Raw genomic sequence first — 22,457 nt, 5'->3', positions numbered from 1 at the left:
TTCTTTTGCAGATACCTGGCGTATCTTCTCATTCTCTTAATCAATAATATTTTTTCTTATTGATTACATATTGACATGATTGAATTTCTGAGGTGTTGGACTAGATATAAAACCATATTGAAATTGGCTTTACTTTTTAATCTTTCCTTAATGTGGTGACTAGAGAATTTAGAAGTTCATATGTGGTTTACATTTTTTGTCCATATTATGTTTCTATCAGACAGTGCTGTGCTAGAGTCTTACATTTCTTTTTAGAAAAGTCTCCCATTTCACTATGATACATGGTGCAGAAAGCAATCCTAAGCAATAGCAATAGTTCTGAGATAAATACTATAGTAATGAATTACAATGAATTGTGAAAAACATTGAAAAGAATTTATTTTAAAAAAATATTACTATATGTTACTGTAGTCAAGAAAACAATCCTAAAAAAGGAAACACTTGCCCTAAATCAATTCTACTAGCAAATGTAAATATTATCACTTATACAAGATTGAATATCTATTATGACTGTAGCCTCGTACCAGGAACTAGATGTTAAACACTGCCTTCATTTCAAAACTCATATGTTCATACTCTGTGTTAAAATGACTGTTTAGCCTGAATATGTTGGACATAAATGTCTGCCTACCTTTTCAGACCCTCTTGGACTCATCTGTTTCTTAGTACCAGCCCCTCTTGCTTTCCCTTAGCAGTGACCAGTCATCATGGAGACGTGAATGAAGAACCCCACTCTGGTGCCTGGGAACTGGTTTTCCAGGCAGCTGCCAGCCTAGCCAGGCAACACAGTCCAGAGCTACAGGGAGAAAGAGAACTCCCCTTGGGTAAATTTTGATCAATGAGAAACAGAAAATGGCAAGTGTACACAGATTCGTGCCTTCTTTTTCTCCTCTAGCCTAGTAGCCCAGAGAGGTGTCCTTCCACACTTCATCATTCAGCAGAAGCCATAGTGCTGGCCACTCCCCGGCATTGCATCCCTGCCTGTTCTCACAAACATCTGAATCCAAACACAAGATGAAATGCTAGGTGGGTCAGAGAGAAGGGAAGCATAAACAGGTTAATGAGCTGTGGAAAAGCAGTTGGGGTCATGAATCAGAGGCCTCATTACGTAGAGATGATGTGTGGAGTGAGGACAACAAAAGTAAATTTCTTCAGTTAAAAAAAAGAAAGCATGTTTAGTTCAAATGAAAGGATATTTTTTTTTCATTTCCATGCCATTTGAGGATGACTTGTATTCTGTGCAATATAAGGGTTATTTCTGAAATATAGTTAATTTCCTGCAGTTGAACGAAAATAGCTTCTGTAAGTAACAATTGACTCACTTTTTTTACTATATATTTAGAGGTAAAATGAAGATCCTCCAATAGAAAGCTTCTCTGACTTATTCTTGGGTCACCTCCTGCTAGTTGTGAATGTGACAGAAAAGCTAGCTCATTAGTGCTCTGTAGATGCTTGTGTGGGAAGACTTAGCATCCCATTTTACTTAGCTGTTTGACATTTTTCTCTCTAATGTGTAATCTACTGAGAGAAGCTAATCCTCAACTCATCCTGCTCAGTGGGAAGTGAAGAAATTGCTAATTATCCCATCGTGAATCCACAAGTACTATAAAATTTGGTTTGGGTGTTTTGTATACAGCATTAATGAACTAACACCCATTCCTCAATGCGGTGATCTAAAAGTAGGATGTCTACCGGATACTCGCCTTATATTTGCACTGGGCAAAAAACTAGGAATATAAAGGAAAATTGCCTTCACATGTTCACATGTGGCTGGGAAACAGTACTGTCACATTTCTATAGGGGCAAAGGTAAAGGAAACTTCTGAGAACAGAGTCCCACAAACGCCAGGGAAGAATGTGATATCCCAACATGAAGGACTCCTAAGGGAAAAGTCACAATCTGGCAGGCCCTTTGGCTGAATTCAGCTCACAGACAGGTTGAATTCAGCTCATTTGGTGTTTTTATAACAAGAGCTAGTTGCCAAAATTTAAAAATTGGCAGGCTGCACATCCAAAAGCAATCTTTATTTCTGACTTCCTTTGAAAAACAGGTCAATCTAGCATACTGGTCCCACGTTCCATGTGGCTTCTGTTGGGTGGAGCAGGGGAGCACGATCTCCTCAGTTCACCTCTGTTCCTCCCACCCCAAAACTCCTTCTCTAATTCCAACTCACCACCTGTTAGGATTCTCAGTTAAGAATTTTTCTACACTTCAATTGCATCTGACATGATAGTCAGATTTTTAACATGGGGATATTCTGGGACAGTGGTTCCCAAGTCTGAGCACACACTAGCATCACCTACAGAGCTTTAAACGCTGCTATGAGGCCACTTCGGCCTCATAGTCACCAAGTCCCCCACCTCTTGGGTATAGCACTCAGGCATAAGGGTTCCTCAGAGTTCTCCAAGTTATTTCAATATGCAGCTATGGTTGAAAACCATTATTCCTGAAAACTTTTCAAAATCCTGAAACCTTTTTCCACAGAATTTGACAACCAGGTAATGCCTTATCAGGAGCAGGAAGACAGCAGATGGGATGGCAGACAAAGGGGCAGGCAAAGGGGAGACAGAAATTGGTTACGTCAGGGGTTTGTAAGCTAAGTTGCACATTAAGATAACACAGGGAGCTTTGGACAAAAATCTCCTGTTGTGGCACCACTGCCAGTTACTCTGATTTGAACGATCTGGTTTAGTACTCATTCATCAGTATCTTTTTTTTTTTTTTTAATTGCCTGGTTTTTCTAGGAGAAAGCTAGGGTTGAAGACACTGGTTTAGAGCACTTACTACAACATAGAGTACTTACCTGGGTAGGAGTTATTTACTCACCTAATGATGAGCAAACAGACAACTAGATATCATTGAACAAACCTGCCTTTCAATAGATCTCATTTTCTTCCTGTTTGTACATCTGACCTTCAGCTCACTTTAGCCTTTGAATTTCCATGAAAAGTTATCACGTCTCCAAACTTAGAGGGTGAGTTTCTAATTGAGAGAGTCTACAGTATAATTTCATTTTTAACATATATTTTAAATGCCTACCAGCTGCTGGTTTCTATCTTGCTTCTTGCTCTGTCTCAAGAACCTAGTGTGGAATCTGGCACCTGGTAGACTCCCAGGAAATGTTTGCTGCATTTAGAATAGAGCCGGAGACTTTTCATGAATTCTAACATCTGCCTCTAAATTTTCTCTTTGTTCATCCTTAATTATAAAACAAATACCACAATACGGTCCTTTTTCCTTAAAACAATTTCCTCAAAGTTTTAAAATATAGACTTATCTCAGAAAGTTATTTACTAATTTAAACTCTTCTTGGGGTAACTGCTTTCATTATTCAACAATCCAGCACCCTTGTCACCAGCTCATAGTTTCTTCTCTTTTATCTTCGTTTTTGAATTTCTGGTTCAAACTGCAGAGGATCAGAGCTTTTGCCAGACAACTTGAGGCAGCATGGATCAGGTAAGGAATAAATTTGCTGTCTACCATCAGGGAAACAAAAGTTATATGGAAGAAAACAGGAAAAAAAAAACTATACATAATCAAAAGGAGGCAGCAAAGTTACAATCAGGAGAATACAAACAGAAAGGCTGAGAAGATGAGGACAAAATCTCATGCAAGTAATAGAATCAGTAGAAATGTTCAGAACAGAGACAAAAAGTAGTGCCTTCCTGGTGATAGACATGGAAACCTCCCTAAGCCATAAGAACATAGACAAATGTATTGTTTATCATCATCTAGGGTTGGACTTACCTATTTTATAAAATTCCCTCAAACTAAACTTCTTCAGCTCCTAGACTGTATCACTTGGAAATGATATCCTACCTCATGTGTGTGGATTTTGTCTCATATTGATGAAAGCAACACTTCTCAAATATCCTCTAGACTGCTGACCATAGTGGCAACTACGTATAATTGTCTTTCTCCAACTCATTTATGGATTGGGCTCTGAGGCAGATTGTATTTTCTCCAGAGAGCTCAAATATCTGCCATTCTACATGTTCTTGTTAAACTTTTCCATTCCCTTATTGAGAAATGGAGTTGACTTTCACTGTCCTTGAGTCTGGGCAGATTTGTGACTTGTTTGTAAGCAATAAAATACGCTAGAAGTGATTCTAATGATTTTTTTAAGGCAAGAGATAAAAAGTGATGTAGCTTCCACTTTCATCCCTATGACACTTGCCTTTGGAGCTCTTGAAATACCACATAAGAAGTACAACTACCATGGGGCCATCATGTTTTGAGGCAGTTCAAACTAGTTAACACAGAAAGAACACCTGGAAAAAAAATTACATAAAGAGAGAAACATGGAGGCCCCTGGGTAGCTCAGTCAGTTAAGCGTCTGCCTTTGGCGGACTCAGGGAGCCCTATCTGGGGTCAAGCCCGCATAGGGCTCCCTGCTCAGCGGGGAGTCTGCTTCTCTCACTCCCTCTGTCCCCTTCCCCCCACCACTCATGTTCACTCTCTCTCTCTCTCTCTCAAATAAATAAAATATTTTTAAAAAGACAAAGATGCACAGCCAACCCTGCTGCTCCCTCTCTAGCCACCGATGACTAAAATTGACTGAGAGATTCTTAGCCATAATTATCCAGCCATGTCTTTCCAGAACTATTTACCAATAGAACTGTGAATTTTAATAACAAAATAATAGCCGTTGGTTTAAGCTACCAAGTTATAGAGTAATTTTTTTTTTTTTTTTTAGCAATAAGAAAAGCATTTTTATTCCATGGCTCTTTCTTTGGATATGAAAGTCCCTGCTTAATCAGCGGTGTGCTTGTAAACAACCAGTTCTCAGGGTTGAGAAGGTGGGGTGAGGGGTGGGGGGGTGGGAGGAGCCCTAATTTGTAGTACTGGCTGATTACCTTGTAGTTTCAAGCTACCAGCCAAGATATCACTGAAAGTAGAGTTGAAAAGACCACGGTGTGGACACAATAGGTATAAATAGCCTCAAGAGTATAGGTCATCATCAATTGTAGAAAATAATTTGGAAGAGGTGAATTTTATCTATCTTTGTTTTTTATATAGGTAATTTTAAATATATACAATTTAATGTTTAATGATAGCAGTGTCCAACTGGCAGCTTACAGAATTCCTGAGAAGTTAACTGTTGGCTCCAGCACACCTCTGTGTTTGCTTGCCCTTCTCTATTACTCTGATCCTCAGCCCTTCTGTAAGTGCCAGTACTTAGGGAAACATGTCAAATGCCAGGTAAGGTCTTTTTGGTGCGTACTGTGCCTCCCACTCAGCATCCATCCCATTTAGCCTCCCAGCTTGCCCCAGTGACTTCCATCTGATTATCCATAATCATCAATATCAAAATCCATTTCCCAAATCAATTTACTAGGACTTACTATAGTATGCCCCAAAGTACCTCAAATTCAGTTTACAAAGGGTTGAAGTAATCATCTTTCTCATCATCCCTTTTCCCAGTTCTTTATCTTGTTTAATAGCATCATGAAACCCCTGGTCCCTGAGCATGCTTGAATTCCACCCTCTCCGTGTCCAGGCATCAAGAGATCCTGTTATTCCAAGAGATTCCTTTTATCCTGTTATTCCTGTTATAGCCCTCAGATTTCATAATTGTGTTTACTTCTCTCTGCTTCAGATGTGAATATCATAGTCTGGGTATTGATGCTTTCTTGATAGATCACTGTAACAGCATCCCAACCTCTGGGCTTCTACTTATCCTTCCTCCACTCTGACCTCGGGGTTCCTTTCCTGACCATGCTGTGTTTCTGTGGGTTGCTACCATTCTTCCAAGATTGTGAGGAATAGTAGCACATATCACAAGCATATCCACTCCGTAATTTTATTGTCCATTGGAAACAAACAAGAGTAGGCCCCCGGGGCACACACAGGGTTTATATATACACCTTTATATACACAATGTCTTAACTCAAATTACAAATTTATTTATTTATTTATTTATTTTAAAGATTTATTTATTTCATAGAGACAGAGAGAGAGAGAGAAAGAGGCAGAGACACAGGCAGAGGGAGAAGCAGGCTCCATGCAGGGAGCCTGACGTGGGACTCGATCCAGGGTCTCCAGGATCACGCCCTGGGCTGCAGGCGGCACTAAACCGCTGCGCCACCGGGGCCGCCCTCAAATTACAAATTTAGTCTGAATTTTCCTATTGACCAGTACTTACCCTGCTTGTGGAATTCCACTACAATTCAGGTCATTTAAATTGTTCATAATCCATTTCAGAGATATTTCTCCTTTGTATCTGTACTCTCTAGCAAACCCAGCCAATGGAAATTAAAATCTATATGAGAGATATTTGCTATGGTCTAGAGATTAGTCTTAATTTTTCTCCCTGATTACACTATGAGATAGAGCTATAGAAATACAATTATGGGCACCCAATTTAATTCTTGAGAAAAGATTCCCTCAGGAGTTTTGTCACTTTGATCAACCTTAATTTATAACAATAGAACCATCTGGGTTTGATTTCTGTGGACACCAAATTAAAAGAAAATCAGTTAGTTTACCCACACTTCACCTCTGAGTGTATCATTTCATTTAAGTGACAGTAGCTGCATAAGCAAAAATATATTGGATTTTTTTATTAACCCTAATTCATATACTCAGTATTTTAATCTTAATCCTAAAGTACTTAGGTTCAGCATGAGTTGCTAAAATGAATAAAATTCATTGGATCATAAAAGAAGATAGAAAAGTTAAATGATCTGAAATACATTTTATATGAGACTCTCATTTTTCAATAAACCTTCAGAAAACATGCCTGTATTCTACAAGAAGGGATATATTGCAGACACATTGGAGTTTTCAATAACTTCTGATGTTCACAATGGATTATTTAGATGCTTATAACCAAAAGAAAATGTTTTCCATCAAAATATGCTGAATTACATTTTCTAGGGATATTTTTCCAATATAGTCTTGTACAGTGGGGGGAAAAGGGCTTTAGAAAACTATCTATCTTAAAAAGAAAAACAGATTTTACTATGAGATCTTCATGTTCTTCACTCCCATATAGAGAGTTTTTCACTTCTTTAAAATCTGGCTCAATATAGACAGCTACACACAAGAGTTGTTTTCCTCTTCATGATGCCTGCCTCCTGAATGCTATTTTGTACTTGTCAACCACGTCCCAATGTTGTCAGCCTCCCATTTGTCAAAGGCACAAATGCCACTTGCAAGATTTTACCACTTCACCTAAAAAAGAAAAGATGGCATTTCCACACAACTGTCATGGGATTTCTTGTTACGCCACTTTGTTTTGATTATTTCCCATGCAGAATGTGATGGATCTTGAGCTTCAGATAGAAAATAAATTGCAATGAACTATTATAGAGTATTACTTGGATTTTCATAGTGTGCTGCTTTACCAAGATCATTTATGCATTCATTCACTACCCATCCACGTCTTCATGTAGTATTTATTTTAATAATGGTTGAAATTTATTGAAGACTTACTCTAAGCCAGACGCTGTGCTCAGCTTTTCACATGTTATCCCATATATATCCCCTTACAATCTTAGGAGAGGTTGTACTTAGTACAATAATAGTACTTAGGTACTATTATTTTTTTATTTTTCTTTTAAGATTTTATTTATTTATTCATGAGAGACACACACAGAGAGAGAAGCAGAGACACAGGCAGAGGGAGAAGCAGGTTCCATGCCAGGAGCCCGATGTGAGACTCAATTCTGGGATTCTAGGATCATGCCCTGAGCCGAAGGCAAACGTTCAACCACTGAGCCACCCAGCCATCCCTAGGTACTATTATTATGCCTATTTTCCAGAGGAATAAGTTGAGGTTAAAATGCGTTTCACATGGGCCAAGATTTCTTTCTCTGTACTTCCCACCATTAGCTTTTAGAAAGAAATATTCATTCCTAAAACTGGTAGAGAAGGTGATTTCCAACTTCTGCAAATACAGTTCCAGATTTAGCAAACAAAAACATAGCATGCCCATTTCAATTTAAATTTCAGATATAAACTTTTTGGTATAAGTATCCTTCGTACAATATTTGGGACATATATTTAAAAATTATTCATTGTTAATTTAAATGCAGCATTAAATAGACATTCTGTATTTTATCTGGAAATGCTATTTATAAAGCTAGTTCAGGCTTCTAAAATTGGATCCCATATATCTTACCTAAGCAAGGCTTATCCAAACTCCTGCAGGTACAAAGCCATTTTCCATACTGTAATCTTAGCTTTGATTCCAGACACTCTGTGGAGCACGCAGAGTGATTCATGTTTCCCCATTGGACCTCACCTGCAGTGCCCTGCAGGCCCCCACCTACCAAAACCTAGACCCCTTCTCTCAGCAGAAGGAGAGATCTTTGCTTCTGGGTGTGTCTTCCCACAGTGCCATGTATCTGCTGTGTTGTCTGCAGTTTGGGTTCCTGACCCTGCCAGCCCCTCCTGTTGTCCTTGGAGACCTTTGTAGTTCTCCAGCCTGACTGGTGGCCACACTTGCCCAAGCCTGTCCCAGAGTCCACATTGGAGCTGTGGGATCTGTAAGATACCATCTCATCATTCCCTCAAAACTCTTAGGAAAAAACATATCTTTTCTATGCTGTACAGAAAGTCTGCACACTGAAGAACTCAGGGCACCAGGGTGAAGAGACCATGACAGATTCAACATGATCAAGAAATAGGAACATGGAACCCAGCAGGGACAAAAATAAGAAGGACTGAGAAGGTCCAACTTCAGCATAGGTGGAGGTTTGAAGTATAGACAATGCTGACAGATAAGAAGAGCAGTACCACCCTCCAGTTGGTCCCTTTTTGGTTATAAATGTCTTGAAAAACTCTGGATACATTCTTATTATTGGCAGGACTAGTAGGTGATAGAGGACCATTGGACTTTCTTGTGCCCCACCAACATGATGACTTTCTCAGATTCCCCCTGAATCTTAACCATGTAAAATGAGCATGCACTGAAATTCATTTAATTTTTAGAATGAGTTTTAGGTTAATTCAAAGGAAAGCAATACCTTATTTATCAATCCATAAAATGCAGTTACATGACCTTACATGCTCCTACCTGTCAACACTGATCCCTTACCTGGTATTCACTTATCCAGTATGTAAAGTATGTAAAGTACGTCAGATATAATATGATATAATAATAAATCACAGTGTACAGGAGCTTGGACTAGAAAGGACAAAGAGGCAGACTCCAACATCAGCTCCATCACCTACCATGTGATTTTGCCTGGATGGAATCATCTCTGTGAGATCACTTTTTTCCCTTATGTATGAAATGGTTTGATACCCACAGAAAAGGGTTGTGCTAAAGATTTTTAAAAGTGCTGATTTATAATTGACTGAGGGCTAGTGAGTTCTTCAGAGATACTGGTTCTCTTCCCTCCTCTATGTTGGTGATAACTTCTTCTTGCATTCAGGTTAATTAATTTTAATTTCTTATATGAAGGAAATAGTACACAAAGCCCTCTCTAATGGACCATCTGTATTTGTATAGGAGAAAGACTAGGCTTAAAGACAGGAATCTTGGGTTTGAGTCTTAAATTGACCAAATACTATCACGGGTGGAATAATTTATCTTAATGTTGTGCCAAAATGTGAGCATAGGAGACCCTTATCCTCACAAATACTTAATTGTCCTTAAAACTGCTGAAGAAAACTATTCATATGTCATTAAAGTAACATTTGTGAAATCACTTTGGTCATATCCATCACATGAATTTCTGAGCATCTTTATTTTTCAAATAGATTATGTGCCACAACAATTTGTGATCATTAGCAAAAGAACCCAAGCACAGGCCAGTCAAGATCAACCTAGAACAGCCAAGTGATCAAGGTGGTTTTAAACTCTAAAAAATATAATAAATGATGGTTTTTAGGTCTTTAAGACTGGAATGGTTTGTTATGCCACAGTAGCTTCGTGATATGCTGTTTTTAAAATCCTAGCCCATCTCCTACTGATCCTCAGATTTCCCTAATTCTCCTCATCCAAAATCATTTCTCCTTCCTCTGAAGGTCTATGGAACACAGAATTCTTACCACAAATTCACAATTAATGCTTGGAGTACATACATATATTTTTATATCCCTAATCTGGTGGTAATTGCCTTGTTAAGAGAATCTAGTGCCTCTTTAAACTCACCAGATCCTCATATAATGCAAAGAATATATGTTTTGTAAATGTTTCTTTCTTTGATTGTATACTTTTTTTATTATTATTCAAACCTCATCTGATTTTTTTTTTAAAAGAAAGATGGCATTATATATGCTCCATGGCACTAGCTCTCAACAATTCTGATTTAATTAAATTAGGGTGAGGCCTGGGCAATGGTATCTCTTAAATTTCTCAGGAGATTATAATGTATATCCAGGATTAAGAATTGCTGCTTTCAGCTTGGCTCTGAATGGATTAAATCCTTAGGAGACTTTCTTTTAAAGGTGTTTACTCTGCCATGTTCATTTACTCCAGGTAGAAATCACTGACTGCCCCTTATAATCTGCTCAGGTTTTTGGCTTATTGATATCCTCCGGCTCCAGCTATTTCTCCATCTACTCCTGTTCTGAGCAAAGCTGCATGAACCCTTGGTTCTTTTTATACTTTAAATACAAACAAATCCTTTAAAACCAAATTGATTTGGCTGGGGGAAAAAAATAGCACCAAGTGGAATGCTGGTATTCTTATAACTTCTATGTGAACAATCCATATTAAATGATTAATATCATTATACTGCAATTTATATCTAGTGCCAGGTAATGAAATAAATTAGTTTCAACATCAATTCAACCTGCTTCTCTTTCTCAGATATTCTTGTTAGCTTCATCCTGAATGTTTTTCTATAACAGCTCCCCTGCCATACTGGCTACACCATTGCTGGACTGTTGGCATTGATTACTGAAAAGTCCACTGCAAGAAGGGGGAATATGCAGGGAGCTGGTTACCATGGTCACTTTATAGTCAAGTTGGGAAAAAAATATTGACAAGATATATATTCTTTTTTAAAAAGAATATTTTTCTTTTTAAAAAAATTGGAGATCCCTGGGTGACTCAGCAGTTTAATGCCTGCCTTTGGCCCAGGGCATGACCCTGGGGACCTGGGATGAGGCCCACTTCGGGCTCCCTGCATGGAGCCTGCTTCTCCCTCTGCCTGTGTCTCTGCCTCTCTCTCTCTCTCTCTCTCTCTCTCTCTGTGTGTGTGTGTCTCATATGAATAAATAAATAAAATCTTAAAAAAATAAACAAAATAAATTAAAAAATATTTCATTTTTAAGTAATCTGTACACCCAACATGGGGCCTCGAACTCACAACCCCAAGATCAAGAGTCACATGCTCTGGCAACTGAGCCAGACAGGCATTCCAAATTATAAATTATTCTATTGTCTATTTATTTTCTAAAGGAAATGTGTATTTCTACCCCCACACATTTTGAAAGGCCCTGATAGATAAGCAAGTTCTAAAACCATTTTCAAGGATGTAGCACAGAGGACTTGATTTATTATATTACACAATAACTTTACATATGTTGCAATACATTGCTGTACTTACAGTGTTTTCTCATTCCCTATCTTGAATCTTCATGGAAGTCCTAGGAAATCAGAAATATAGATATTTAGGCACATTTTATTAATGAATAATTGATAATTAAGTCAGAGGGCTTCTGCAAGTGACCTCAGACTCCTTAGTGGCAGAATTGGGACCAGACTTTCTTTTTCCTGATTAGCCTTCAAAGCCAAGAATCAGAAACCAAGAATGACATGTTTGGAGAATCTGAGGGTATGCAGGTTGTATAGGAGGGAGAGAAAATTTCACGTAGAAAGAAGCTGTATCATCCATACTCTCAAACACTGAAATGGTAAATGTGACTATAAATGTTCCACTGAATTGGCTCTACTATCAGAAATGCCAACATGTAAGGAAGGTTCCCATTTACCTGACCATGTTATTAAATAAATAAGCCATTTCTCTCATGGAGAAGTCATTTAAAACCAACTGCCCCAGATGCAGCACATCCTATTAAACCAGTATGTCTATAAATTTAGGCAATGAATCCTTCAGAATGTGGCATAGCATGGATCCATTTTACTGGTCACATGAGGAGTAGATTCAAAGACTCTGGGAGAGCAGAGTCAAGGGGGTATTGAAATAACATCCTTAGAGTAGATATTCATAGAAACAGGATGGAAAGATGGTGATGCACCAGCCAGTACCCCGAGACTTCAAGGAGAGATTGGGGCCAATGTCTTCTAATCTACTGTTTTGTGGAGAATTGTATGTCAATGGAATGGAATATCCGTAAAGAAATATATAGACTAAAGTAAAGAATATCGACTTTGCAATCAGAGATGCAAAATCCCTTTCATCATTATATTAGCTGAGTGACATTGAAAAGTTGTTTTATATATCTGATACCCTGGGTTGTCATTTCAGAAAAAACATATAATCAGGGGTGCCTACTCAGGCACCTGAGCAGTTGGTTAAGCATCCAACTCTTGATTTCACCTTAAGCCATGATCTCAGGGTCATGAGATCAAGCCCTGAGTCAGGCTCGGGCTAGACATGGAACCTGCTTGAGATTTTCTCTCTCTCTCTCCTTCTACCCTTAGCCTCTGGCTGCTGGCACATGCGTGCTTAATAAGTAAATAAATACATATATACATATAAACATACATAAGAAAAATATATAACTGATGAAATAATTTAATATATTAAAAACTCCTCTAGAATATAGGATACAAAATATATAATATAATGAGTGCTCAAAAATAAGTGTTTGCCCTGTTTCCTTCCTCCTCATCTATTTCCTCTAATAACTATTACAATCCCCAAATCTTCTAAGTTTTAAACATTTATCTTTGTGGAATGCTTAACAGTTCAGAACATGAAGTCATACATAAGTGGACAAATCTTGTCTACTTATAACTGGAACCTTGAGCAAGGAATTTAATCACACCTTATTTCAGGACTTTCTGAATTCCTCATTTATAAAATAGTACCTACTTCTTTGGGTTGCAGCAAAGAGTAAATGAGGAAATATAGGAAAAGTCTTAATGTGTGGCTTATAGCAAGTACTCAGCAAGCTCTCTAGTCGCCCATGTTATTATGTAGTATTATGTATGCCATTCACCACCTATGGGCTCCCTGGGTTTGACTAGGGCCCCTTACCTGTGGCAGAGCACCTTTGTCTCTGTCTGCTAGCATCTGTCATCTGTCAGTTCCACCCAAGATGGACACACCAGCCTCCTACTGACTCCTCCACCACCATACCTTCCCACTAAGCATCTTCGCTCCAGGCAAGCCCATCCTGGTGATTTTAGACTTGTTGGGTATCTCCAGGTGATGGTCACCTTCATAGCAGTTTGCAAGATGAAGTTACATACTTCACCTTTCACTGATCTCATAAGTAAAATGAACTGGCTCATTTCAGGTCTCAAAGTATGACGATGGTCATGTTTAAAGTGGAAAGGATATGATTTGAAATGCAATGCCATTATTTTTCTCTTGCGCATATTCTTAACTCGAACCTCTGTCTACTTAAATATTGATGATCTATATAGAATCAGCATGTAAAGCCTGTTCAAAGTCATATATTGGATGTTTTATTTTAGAGATTATTAAAATAAAAAGACATATTTAGCTATCCAAATTTTTGAATCTAAGCCAATTTTGAGGAGTCTGACAAAATCACAGATAGCAGGTATCATTGCTAACATTAAAATAGTTAATCAAACCCTCAGTTATAATGTTGTTGTTGTTTTAATTGTCTCTTCCTTGCATTTTGTTCTGGTTTCAAGCACCCTCCAGCACATGAAACGTTTATTCATTTTTGATACTCATTCACAGTACCCTAAAATTTCAGAAAATTCCTGTCTCACATCAACTTTAAAAAATACTTGATTTTTTAACTCTTTCTTAGATTCCTAGTAGAACTGGGATTTAGTGATTGAATTAGAAGAAATAACAGAGGATTTGTGGCCTGATTCAAATCTCTACTTCTTTCCTTGTTAGCTCTTTGACCTTGGATGCATCACTGAATCCCCCTGAGCTCAAAATGTTGGCTCTGAAGTTTGGCTAACATAGCACATGGGACCTAGCTCTCACATGAGGCCCTTAGAAAACCAAGAGAGAGAGAATCCAATAATATATTTTTGTTTGGGTTGGGGAGGGATTCTAGGTCCTCAGCTTTTCTCAGTATTCAGCAATAGCCCCCCCCCAAAAAAAAATGATTATTTGTCACAAAATAATACTACATGTGTTGATTAGTTTTCTTTCCATTCAGCTGGTATTACAGGTACTAAAGATATTCACACTGGTTTTTCATTAAAACCCAAAGTTCAGGATTGGTAGTCATATGTGATTTTGATAAAGTTAATTTTGGCATTTGACAGCTGTCATGATGCTTAAATCTTGAAAGCTCTAAAGATGGAATAATAAAAGGGAACTTCAGTGCTAAAGTGGAAACTACTGACCTACATCTAAGGCTTGAACATTTAGAATTTGTGAACACATAATGCTACCTAATATTTTAAATTTTCTTTCTCAATTACTTCTCATTCTTCTTTTCTATCAAGGAGGACCAATAAGTGGTTTCTGGGAGCTATCTCTATCCACTTCACAGAGACAATACTGCCAAATGCTATTTTCTCTTCTCTGTTTCAAAGCTCTCAGACGCACATTCTCACACCAAATTCTCAAAACAGTTGCTAGTTCATCAGCAGGAATTGAGACAGAGTGAGGAAAGTCAGACCCAGGAAGGCTAAGAGAATTTCATGAGATCAGAGAATGATTGTGACAAGTTCGGGGCTAGAACTAGGGTCTTGATTTGGCCAAAGGCAGTTCCAGTCAACACATGTTGAGCCAGCATAATTATTAAATAATCCCCCTCATCTTCAAAGGGAATTGGACTGATTCCATGATCACCTTAGCTGGAAAACACATCTCCTGGGTCTCTGCCTCATGCTTGTTCCACTGTACCCAGCTGGGTTTCGATACATCCATTACTTCAAGAAATTAACATCTCATCTCAGCTACTGGAGAGCAGAGAGGAAATAACCCTGGAGGGATGGGGGGTTGAAAATGGATTCATTATCCCCTTGGCACTTACAAAATGTCTGTTTCCATTTCTTTTTTTTTTTCTTTTTTTTTTCTGTTTCCATTTCAAATTACTATCAAGAGTATTAATTTTTCAGACATCATGCTGAATGACGTCCTGAAGTTTATTTTTTTCTATCAGGATTTCTCCCAAAAGCTGCATTCTAGAAAAGTCTAAATCATTATTGTAATCATAAAAAGATTAAAAAAAATCATCATTAATTTGTACTCTCTGGACAGTTTAAGGGTTCAACTGAATTCCATTAAATTTGATTACATTATTAATAAATATCAAATGTTTTTATCAAGCATTCAAAGAGTTTCATTTCAGCTTTGTGTTTCCTTTAAAATTTGAATTTAAATTTAAACCATCTGTTCCTCATGAACACAACACATCATGCTTATCGGTCCAGGCTAAAGGTTCCAAGTTGCATATGCTATCGGTCCGGGTCTTATTAGCATCTGGCTCATGAATGTACATAGCAAATAGCTCACCGTGTGAAATGGAGCCAGGCAAACCATCCTTCAGTTCAGTTAGCAAAATGAAGAACAACTCAATACTAAAACCTTTTACACGCAGATAGCTCTTCATGTTTTCTGCATTTGTTTGAATCATCTAACATCTTTAAAATGCAAACAGGCCAGGTGCTACTGAAATCTTCAGATATAGAAATCAGGCTCTAGTTCTCTGGTCAGCCTGATGAGCAGGTTCAGCCAAAGACCACATCAAGAGAGAATCCACTGTCCTGCTAACAACACAGGTTCCTTCACTCTTGGCCTTCTTTTTCTTTATTCCTGCACATCAGTCATTCTTTCTGAAGCTTCTCTGTTTGTCCAATGGGGTTCTCCAGCATTTCTTCTACTCATAGAAGAAATCTTCTACTTCATGCCACCCCACCTTCTCACTTCATGCCACCTGAAGCCCTGTTCCACTTCTTCTGTGCAGGCTGTACAGGTAACTTCCAACTATGACTGGGGATCCCTGAAAGGATATGGCCACCTAGAAATGAGGAAGCTGTCTGTGGGCACACAACTTCCAGTCTTGTGGAGCACTTGGACAGAGGCCTGCCCTGAGCAGCAATCTCTTGGTGCCAAGAATGTCAGAGTATCAGACAAGATGGAGCCTCTGACCTCACAAAACTTCCAGCCTCTTTGGCAAAGCAAGCCTTAGGAAAAGTAAATTTAAGTATGAGGCGATTCCACTATTCTTTGAATGCAAGAAAGCAGGGCATCCCATAGTCTATAGAGCTGGGAAGGTCTTCTTTGGAGAAATGACAAGTAAGCTGAGATGTGAATAAGAATAGAAGTTGGTCAAGAAAAGCCAGTCAGGGTTGTGATAACTCCCCAAGAAATTACTTGAATAATAAGATGAACTGACTCCTTCTCAGTCAAGTCTTTCAATATCAGCATTGCCTTATTGCAACACCTTGCTTTGTTGTCAACCAGCCTCATTGCAGAACTTCTTATGCCATAGATTCTGTTAAGTACCAGCTCATTCCCTAAGGGATGAGCCACAGTTCCAGCATTTTCCAGAATGTACTTCTGTCCAGAAAAATAAGGTATAAATAACTTAAAAGACATTTCACACATTCAAGTCAACATGGATGGCTACCAGGGGCTGTTAGTTAGCCAGGACAGAATGTGAATGATCATAGCAAAAGAGTTCAGGGATGCAAGAAGCAGAGATCTCAGATAAGAAGCCAGCATGAGCAGAAAGGCCCTGCTTTTCTGTGTGAGAGGGAAAGATTGATGTGCAAAGGACCCAGGATTGCAGGGTCAGTGACCTGGGATCCAATCCCCTATGTCACTCCCTCACTGAGCCACTAAGAGCAGTGCAGGCAAAGCGGTCCGTACTGAGGATGGCACTTGGTAGTGTGCCGTTAAGTGATAGATCTATTTATTATCAACAGTTGTTAGAAGGCCAGACTAAGTTTAAGAGCCATTCAAACAGGGAAAAGCAACATGGATCAGGGCTCTTCTCTCCCCAGAAAAGTTAGAAAAGGCATGGTGGAAAATTCCAGTGACCCACACTCAAGCTAAAGCAGCAGCACAGGCAACTCAGACTTAGCAGCAGCAGTGAGGCTCTCCTGACCCCATATCCATGAATTCTGCAGGTCCAGCACCCAGGATTCTGTAGCTACCTCCATGCTCAGGGCTGGTGACTTACCCTCCACTTCTAGGCACCAGCTGGTCTGAGAAGACAAGGCAGTAATTAGAATAATTAGGACAAATCATCGCAATGAATTAATGAATCACCAGCCCCCCCCACACACACACACACTGAGCACCATGGTGGGTTTAACAAAGAGCGTAATTTCTAAAAATGCTACAGAATAATAAACATTCTGTGGCACTGTCCGGGTCCAGGGGACACTCCAGTAAGAGGAAAGTGACTTTCTCTGTTCCAGATTTGGCTGATCTGGCCAATTTGGACACTTGTTAAACTGATTTTTTGAGGATAAGATCCTGGAGGTTAGAGGCCTTGGCAGCAGGAAACATTACGAATGCAATCATTTCAGCTGAACCTCAGGCAAATGTCCTCTTTCTCAAAAAAAAAAAAACAAAAAACAAAAAATAAACAAACAAAAAAAAAACAGTGTTCATGGTCCTTCACTCTGATTCCTGAACCGTGGGAAAGATTCTGATTTCTTTTCTTTTCTTTTTTTTAAGATTCTGATTTTTTGGCTGGCATTGTATTCTGATGTGTGGTCCCATTTCATTCATCAGGAAGCAGTGGGTGTAAAGCACCAAGAATATACAACTCATAGCTGTGATAGAGGAACACTAGGTATATTCTATAAGGTTTTTTTTTTCTATTTAATATAATAATCATATTAAGAGATGTTATCTTCATATTACCAAAGAGAAAACTGAGAGTCGGGTTGATGGCATATATACCTTGCCCAAGGTTACACAAAAGGAAGCAATGGAGAGAATTCAAGTCAAGGGGGCTCCTGAGCTAGTATTTTTCCACACATGTGTCCATGTGTCCCTATGACTAGCTCCATCTTGTTAAGAATCAGCAGCCCACTGCATCTCTGCCTTGGGACATTTGCCTGAGAAGTAAAGCCTCATAAGTTAGGGACTGAGGTATGGAGTGAAACATTCAAGACTCTGCATTTGGAAGATTGCAGAAAACCTCCAACTATATCCGAGTGTACCTTAAATTCTGTTCCTCTTAACTTCCGAATTCCAAAAAAGTCAAGACACTCCAAGCTATGGATGTTCAATCTAGAAAATTAACTCTGAGGAAACGAACCAGAAATCTCTCTCTCTCATTCTCTCTTTTTTTTTTTCCCGGTTGGGTAGGCTTTCAGCAATGACATCCTGGACGGACATCTTTGGATATCAATCATGTCGGAAAGCCAGCATGGAAGATAGAGCCTTCAGAAGGCTTCAAGTCAGTGGGGTCATTGCCGTGCACCTTCCAGTGTTAGCAAGTAACAAACATTTTCAAGGTGGTGATAAAATTGGAATTGAAGAGGGCTGACACAGATAACACATCCTTCATGAGGACAAGCTCATGTTCTGTGATCTAGCCAACAGCAGTGTGTGAAAGACAAGCTTTTAAAAAAAAATCACTTCCAGTTCCTAATGACTTTGGAAGAAAGTGGCATAATAACCCATCACAGTTTCTAGTGATTTCCTCCATCAAAAACTTAGATAATGCTAGTTCTTTCACTAGCATTATCTAAGTTTTTGATGTAGGAAAAGATGTTAGGATTCGAAGCCAACGAGAAAGAATTCTTGAGATGTCTTTGGTGCACAAAGGTCGTTTTATTAAAGCACGGGGACAGAACCTGTGGACAGAAAGAGCTGCACTGGGATCAAGAGGAGTGGCCCATTATATACTCTTAAATTGGGCGGGGATTAGGGATAAGGTAAGGCTCTAAGGAATTCTGGAAGCAAGGTTTCCAGGACCTTGAGAGGACTAGCTATTGTTGGGAAAAGGTCATTTATTACTGTCTAATAAAACGTTTCATGAGACCCTTCAGATGTATATCTGTGGGCCATATGCTTGGGGGATGAATGCCAATAGGCATCTTATGGGGGTAGAGAGATAAAGGAAGTTTCTAAAGAAATTTTTATGTTAAAGTAGGCTTACAGGATCCTGGGGTTGGGCTAAGGTTACCTGTTGCCCTTAGCAAACTATTAACATCAAGACAGCTGAGTCCCTAGAGGAATGTTGCTCTGCCTGTTTCAAGGTAGTAAGGAAATTTAATAATTTGTCTTTTACCTTTGTTTCTCACATTAGTTTTCTCATTTAAATCCTATAACAAAGCTGTAAAGCAGGCAATATTTATTCCCATGATGAAGGAAAAGAAGAAAGAAAAATAGAGTCTTGCAGAAATCAAGCAATGCTAACAAGGCCACAGTCACAAGTTGTTAGAATGGAGATTCACGCGTGGCTTTAATGATAGAATGAAATCTGTCTATAGTATGAAAATGTGTGTACATGTATATATAAAAATATATACTTTGGAGAATGCAAAGCTTTTAGTACTTTTCAAATCATGCCACTTTCCTATGTCTAGATTTATGATGTGACCTCCCAGCTACCATCCTGAAAGGTGACTTTTAAAACTATAATTGATAAGTGAAAATTTAAAACCGTAAAGAGGCCTAGAGATCTTATTAGTTAAATTATTCTTCATTTTATACAGAAGCACTCAAACCCCCAGGGTGCTGCTGAATTACACAAGACCCACAGCAAGCTAGTGGCTGAGCCAAGACTTTCATGGAATGTGCTGTAGTCCAAGCTCAGTGTTTATCCTGTTTTTAATACACTGCCCCATAGATGGCAAAGCATTAACTCTATACACACACACACACACACACACAAGTGAAGGGAAGCTATTTTTCACCCCAGATTACATTTCCTTTTATTGAATCTCCACTGATTCTTCTGGAACGCCCAGGTATTCACAATATTAGCATCCTCACTGAGGGGAAAAAGAAAAGATGATTAAGAACAGAAAGGGGAAAGAAATCCAGGCTAACTCCCACTCCTATCTGCTGCTTTGAATACCGACAGCATCCCTTCCATGCTCCCTGCCTACTCCCCTGCGCTCCCCCTGAAGAAAACCATTCTCTGCCTGCCTATTGCAGTGGATCCCCTGAGATCCCTGCAGGGGCCCCAGTCCTGGTCTGGGGGTGGGGGACGACCTCACCAAAAGGAGGCCTCCCCCTCCCCGCTCCTTGTCTTGTCTGCCAGCTCCGGCACTTGGGGGGATCACAGAAATTAGAAGTATCGGCCGTGGGCCCCAGGCCTGTCCCCTCTGACCCTTGCTTTGCTCTGCGTTAGGCATTTGCTTGCGCTTACGCTCTGGCTGAGGCACAAGCTGGTGTGCTGGGCGCTGGGCCACACCTGAACTGTAGCCCCGGCCTAGCAGAATGCTGAGCCCTGGCAAGAAAGTCCTGATACAGCTGCTGGTTAACTTTGCTGGGATTGGGGACTCAGCCCTCCCCAGGCAGGACACACTAGATTGCCTCACAGCTGCTTTGGGTCCCTCTCAGTGCTGCACGGTCTCCTACCCCAGGACCAAGGGCCCACTGTGCAGCACATATGGAAGGGACCTCAACCTGAGGCTTCCTTCGCCCTGGGAGCACAGGCATCCTTGACGAAGTTACTTCTCTGCTTTGGAGCTCATTTTCTTTCCCCATGAAATGCATATTTGGTCCAGGGAAATAATTTTAGAATGAGACCCATCCCCCAAGAAAAAATTCTAAGAAAGCCCTGCGTTCGGAACTAATGCAAAGTATTCTGGAAAACAGGCTGGGTGGAAGACACGAAAAATTGCAAGAGCTCTGAAAAGCCCTTAGAATCATGTCAGAAGTGAGGAACTGGTTCAGAGACTGAGATATTCTCTCTTCCCTCATTTTATGTTATACTTAACCTAACATTTGGAAAACAATTTCATATATAAATCTTGACTATGGAAACTTCTAATCAAAAAGTAAGGCATTCTCTGACCACCAATGCAACATTTGCAACCATATTCCCATATCCACTTAACTCTGACACATTTTTATAGTATTTATTATTATCTGACATTATATTGTGAATTTATTTGCTTATGTGTTTATTGTATGTTGCCCTCATCAGCCATACTCTCCATGGAGATCAGGATGCTGTTTGTTTTGTTCAGTTGCTGTTTCTTGAAATTTAAATAATGCCTGTCACGTAAAAAAAAAATGTATTGAATATATGTCTAGATTTCATGGAATTTGATTGGAATTCTCCTTTGCCCCATAGCTTGTTTATACGTATAGCCAACTTAAAGTCTGAGCAGTGAGATGAGGATGTCCTTGCCTCTCTAAAAAGTTCATTTTCTTTGAGGGAAAAATATGAGACTTTTAATTTCCAAAGAGTACCAATTCTATACATTTTATTGCCCTAAAAAATAATCATCCTCTTCATAAAAAGGTTAAAACACAAGAGTGATCTCAGCGTACAATCTGGTAGAAGAGTTGACAAAGGCAAAGCAGCAGCAACTCCCTGGCAGGCTGCCCAGTGGCCAAGGGTGGGCATGACCAGGGAGCATGAAGCATCCAAGGCTAAACTGAACCCAGGGAAAATGGAGCTCTGTAATCAGCAACAAAAAGCAGGCAGCCGCAGGCTTAAGCCTCCTAAGAGCTTTGATTGCATCCAAGTAGAGTCTAACAATTTGGAAAAGTGTGAATTGCCAGATTATTAACACAATTGTTCAAAAAAGAGCTGGGTGCTCTTCGAAGATGTCTACCCCTTCCCAGGGGTGATGCTGGGCTTTCCTTGTGGAGGGGCATTGTGCCCTAGAAGGAGGCTAGGCTTGCTTGAAAGCTGTTAAATCCCAGCTCAGTTCTACTACTCATTTGTTCTGGATACTTCTGCAAATTACCTAACCTCATCTGTAAAACAGAACTAGGCATAGCTCCCTGGTAGGGGTTTGGATAATTGGAAATAATCTTAACAAGGCATCCAGAGCGTTATTATTTTCCATCAACTATTACTATTACTATAGTTGATGTCAAATTAGGAGGTATGATTTATATATTAATTTCAAACAACATAAACAGGCATTCCATGTGATCATAATACAACATAAACCAAGGATGAAATGCAAACCTTGTAAAAACTGAATATATATGTCATTGTCCACAATATACAATGTAGGGGAGAAAATATTCTCTCTCTATGCCTTTCCTTCCTTTTCTCTTACCTTTTGCTTCACTTTTCATATTGACAGGAAAAGTCTTTCCCTATTTTTTTCATTATTTGATTGACAAATACTCATAGCAGCCTCAATATATGACCAATGATATTAACACATACCAAATTTGTATTAAGTGTATTTTAATTATTGAAAATATCTCCAAGTGAAGTTTCCACTTAAAATTTCAAGATGGCAGCTCAATCATAAAGTACCA

General features: G+C 39.2%; 1 long non-coding RNA gene across 4 annotated transcripts; it reads right to left on the bottom strand.

The window, feature by feature from the left end:
- Window positions 1-5,716: 5,716 nt before the first annotated feature.
- LOC129503597 (uncharacterized) lies at window positions 5,717-19,960 on the bottom strand. 4 transcript variants are annotated; one of them, XR_008663210.1, is made up of 5 exons: window positions 19,926-19,955; window positions 17,218-17,242; window positions 14,880-16,592; window positions 11,508-11,547; window positions 5,717-7,176 (listed from the first exon to the last, which is right to left on the bottom strand). It is a non-coding gene; the product is annotated as an uncharacterized LOC129503597 (long non-coding RNA). The 4 variants fall into 4 exon arrangements; XR_008663209.1 differs by having other exon boundaries at window positions 14,880-17,242; window positions 19,926-19,960; XR_008663211.1 differs by lacking the exon at window positions 19,926-19,955 and having other exon boundaries at window positions 14,880-15,013; window positions 15,546-17,404.
- Between the last annotated feature and the right edge of the window lie 2,497 nt (window positions 19,961-22,457).

This window comes from Nyctereutes procyonoides, unplaced genomic scaffold (assembly GCF_905146905.1).
Source record: "Nyctereutes procyonoides isolate TBG_1078 unplaced genomic scaffold, NYPRO_anot_genome, whole genome shotgun sequence".
In the NCBI taxonomy this organism is placed as follows: domain Eukaryota; kingdom Metazoa; phylum Chordata; class Mammalia; order Carnivora; family Canidae; genus Nyctereutes; species Nyctereutes procyonoides.
The sequence above is the reverse complement of the archived record's forward strand: the minus strand, read 5'-3'. Positions and strand labels throughout refer to the sequence as shown.